This window comes from Galeopterus variegatus, unplaced genomic scaffold (genome assembly GCF_000696425.1).
Source record: "Galeopterus variegatus unplaced genomic scaffold, G_variegatus-3.0.2 Scaffold4468, whole genome shotgun sequence".
Lineage (NCBI taxonomy): Eukaryota > Metazoa > Chordata > Mammalia > Dermoptera > Cynocephalidae > Galeopterus > Galeopterus variegatus.
This window is the reverse complement of record NW_007730579.1, coordinates 34,855-39,661: the sequence shown is the minus strand read 5'-3', so window position 1 is coordinate 39,661 and position 4,807 is coordinate 34,855.

Below are 4,807 nucleotides of genomic sequence, written 5' to 3'. Positions count from 1 at the left end.
CCTATTTATTTAATTCCCCTTTTTACATTCCTTGTTATGGAAACCCCGAGAGGGGTTTTTCCCCCCCCCCCTTTTTTCATTTTTTTTTTCCTTTTTGTCTTTTTTGGTGTCCGGCAACAGATCGCAACCCTCAGTGTCGCGCCTGTACCTGACCGGGACCGGCAACGGGATCGCAACCCTCGGTGTTGCGCCTGCTCCTCGCTCAGCCAGTGAGCGGGAGCCGGTCTGTATGTGGGATCCGAACCCTCGGCGGGAGCGCCACCACGCTCCCAAGCGGCGTAATGTAGCAGTGCGCCACCGGGCCGGGCCGGTTTCTCTTTTTTTAACTGGACTATACTAACACACTGGTAAATGGTGGGATACAGTACAACTGATGGACACTGGCTTTTCCCCAGCAACTCGTGTGTGGAGAGCTGTGTTTGCAGCACTTTCTAGTCCTAAATATCTGTCCTTGTCCTCATGCTGTGGGAAGTCCAGAGGATGGTCACTTCTTCAGGATGTATCTTTCGCCACTCTGGGCTCAAGTTTCCTGTTTTGTAAAGTGGGAGGCTTTGTAACATCTGTAGTGCCTTAAATCTCTGAATACTGGGGACTCCAGAATGTTTCCATAGGGAAAACTTAGGAGCTTCATCTGGTTGGGAAGAGGGTGAGAGTACTTAATATGAGACTTAAAGGATGTTGGGGGGTGGGAGGGAAGAGAGAGAGAGAAAAAAAGGAAACAAACAGAAATTTTAAAACTTTGAAATGCCGGCATCACAGAACAGGAGCACCACTAGTGGAGACTATGCGGGAGGCTAGCACGGATCATGGGTCATGCCATGACTTTATAAAATAAGTATATTGTCCTTCCTACAAATTGCTTCCTGTTTCTTCCTTCACCCCTTGCTTTCCACCCCACTCCCAAATCAAGGAAGGGTGCTTAGGAATAAAGTTAACAAATATGAAAATAATATTTCATTGTATTTGGGATAACAGTAATTTATGCAGCATGGTAGAATTAGTCACTGGAGAAACCTTCACAGGAGGAGAAGCAACAAGGTAAGCTCTTTTAGCTGTAAGACCCTGAGCAAGTTACGTAACGTTTTTGGAGACAGTTTTGTTTTCTGGAAAATTATGATAATAATAGTACATAGGGTTATTATTAAGGATTAAGTATTTTTCAAGTGCTTAGGACTATATATACTCAATAGTAAACTTTATAAATATGTTGCAGAAGTCTAAATTGTAACTGACTACACTTACGTTGTAACTGATATAAATTATACAGGGATGTTATGGTTACTACAAGTCTGGAGAGCTCATGTAAAAGTAACTACAATGGGCCGAGCCGTGGCGCACTCGGGAGAGTGCGGCGCTGGGAGCGCAGCAGCGCTCCCACCTCGGCTTCGGATCCTACATAGGGATGACCGGTGCGCTCACAGCGCTCACTGGCTGAGCGTGGTGCGGCCGGTCTCAAAAAGGACAAAAAAAAAATTAAAAAAGTAACTACAATGGTAATTATCTAGAAAAAAAAAAAGACTTCATAGAATGGTGACTCGTTCCGTATATCTTTTCCGCAGAGAAGACTGCAGTATATAGTGTCCCTGAGGTGGGGGAGCTGGTTGATCAGGAGACCACTGCCTGATGAAAATATTCCTTATTATAACTCTACGCTCACAAAGTATTCTGTAATTTGTATCTTGTCTCCTGACCAGAAAGTAATGCAATAAGCATACCTCTATACTTATTTTTCATATCAAGTGTATCTTTTATTATAAACTAATAAAGTAGTGACATGGCTTATAAACCTTTTTCATGTAAATTTATATTTAAATAACTATAGAAATAGGTAATATACATGGTTATTTACTATGTATCAGACACTGTTATAAGCACTTCAAAAATATTGTCTAATCTAGCAACAATTCTACTAAGCAGGTAATAGACGTATCAGTTAGGTTTTGCTAGGTTATGTAGTCAACAACACCCAAATCTTTGTGGATAACAACAGAAAAGGTTATTTCAGGCCCCCATTGCATTTAATTGTGGCTCTGGAGGGATCTTCTTCTGGAGGGATCCAGGCTAAAGAAAGATCACATAAAGGGATTTCATTGCTCTTAAAGATTCTGTTGGCCACAAGTCACTTCCACTCATATTTTATCAACCAAAGCAACTCACATGGTGAAGACTGATGTAGATATGGTAGGAAATTGTACTCCTCAAATGGAGATGTGTATCATAAATCCATATCCATGGGAAGGGATGTATAATACTCCCACAAAGGACAGCAAAAATCGGGGACCAATAGTACAATCTACTGCAATATTCTCATCCAAATATCAGTCATGATAAAGCTGAGAAATCGAGTTCAGTAAATTTCTTAAAGTCATCTAGTAAATGAGAAGATTGGGATTTGAAATGGAGTGATCTGTCTCCAGAACTGTGATAGTCAGACTCCAAGAAGTAATTCTCACTTCCTGTTAGTCACAGTGTGGTTCCCTCCCAAATTTGATAAGACTGACATGGAATTAATAAAATATCATGACTTCTGAAATTATGTCATAGAAGATATCGTGACTTCTGCTTTGCTCTCACCTGGATCACTCATTCTGGAGAAAGCCAGCTACCATGAAATAAGCCTTCATGCAGCCCTGTGGAGAGTTACATGGGCCAAGGAACAGAGACCTTCTGCCAAAAGCCAACACTAACTTTCCAGCCAGGTGAGCTATCTGGAAATTGGATCTTCTAGTCCCATAATTCAGCTTAAGTCTGTAGATGACTAAAGTCCCAGCTAATATCTTGACTCCAACCTCACTAGAGACTTTAAGTCAAAACCACCCAGTTAAGTCACCCCCAAATTCCTGACCCATGAAAACTGTATAAGATAATAGATATTTATTATTATTTTAAGCCACTAAATTTTGGGATAATTTGTTATGCAGTAATAGATAACTATACAAGAGTTTATCTGCTTAACCATTATGCTAAACTGCCACCACATATGAATGATCCTGTGTAAATAGATGATCCTTACATTTACAAACCTGAAAATCCATATAATGGAGTGGAAGAGTGGAGAGGGAAAAGTAAAGGAATATTGAGGAAATAATAAGAGGTATGTATGAAAGGCAAAGACAGAAACTGAAGAACAGAGAAAAGATGCACAAGAAGGCCAAATGCAGTGTGTTCCTGTTCATTGAACCATCTCTTCTAACCATACCTGTAAGACCTTTGAATAAACAGATGCTGAAGAGATTGATTAGGAGAATGATTATGGGTTCGATAGCAAGGTTGACAGAAAGGCAGTTAATATCTCTGAAACAATTGTTTCTCATGGGGCCCTCTTTTCAGTCAGAAGAGAATATTCCCTGGCTCTTGATAAGGTTAAGAGAACTGTGTTTTGGCTCTTAAGAGTATATATGTAGACACTTATGTTTTATATTCTTAAGATCTCCTAGCTCAGAAAAGTACATCCCAACCTTCCATCTCATTCCCAGATCCAAACTACTCTCCACCTGCACCTTTTACAAAGACCCTTCCTGCCTCCAGATTCCTTAGAACTCCACTCCTGGCAGCCCAGAGAGCAAGTCACTAATCTCTCATTGGCTTTCATCTTGAAACAATAATGAGTGGTTCCTGGAGTTTTCATAAGCTTCAACATCAAAATGAAATTTAGAAAAATTGATTAGATTTATACTTTTTACATTTTTGAAAATTTATTTATTTAGACTCAGGCCAATGTGGAACAATTTAACTTTGAGTTTAGAAGCTTAAACTCTGTGTGCATGTGCATACACATATATACATATATAAGGTGAAATACATAAGATATAAAAACATGTGCATGCTATATAAGATACAATAATATGTAAAGAGATAAAAATCACCTCTTAAACTGTAGCCTGTAACAGTGTTCCTTCCATCTGCTGATTGAGACACATTATCCAGGAAATCAATAATGATTTTTGGTTGGTTGTAATCAGCTTTATTGAATTAAACAGAGAAAAGAGGAGAGAGAAGAAAATGACAAAGTAAGTTGCACTAAAAAATGATACCTAAAAAAAAAGATTTAAAAAACAAACAATAAAGGGATATCTATCACTTCCTCAAACCTTTATTTTAGTTAGGGCATGCATGCACACATAAGTGTATGTGAGTTTGAGTATACGATGTAAAGTAGGTTTCTTTATGTAGATTACAGTAAAAAAAAAATCTCTTAAAAAATAACCAATCAGGGCTAGCCCTGTGGCGCACTCGGGAGAGTGCAGCACTGGGAACTCAGTGACGCTCCCGCCGCGGGTTTGGATCCTATATAGGAATGGCCGGTGCGCTCACTGGCTGAGTGCGGTGCGGGCGACACCAAGCCAAGGGTTGTGATCCCCTTACCGGTCACGAAAAAGACAAAAAAAAAAAAAAAAAAAAATCAGCCAGCTAATAAACACATGAAAATAAACTGAAACCATTACTGTTTAGATTACTTATGCTGTGTAACAAAGTATCTCAAAACCTAGTGGCTTTAACAACTATTTTATTATATCCACAGATTCTGTTCATCGGGAATTCAGATAGGGCAGGGTGGGGTTAACTTGTCTCTGTGATGTGATGTTCAGCTGTGAAGACTTGACCACTGGGAGTTGGAATCACCTGAAAACTCTTTCTTTCACATTTCTAGTCCTTAAACTAGGATAGTTCAAAGACCAGAGTGGCTAACCAGAGTGCCCAGACAGGGTCTCCACATGCAGCTTGTCTTTCTTACAGGATGGTGACCTCAGAATCACCACATTTCTTTTTTTTTTTTTTTTTTTTTTTTTTTTTTTTTTTTTTTTTT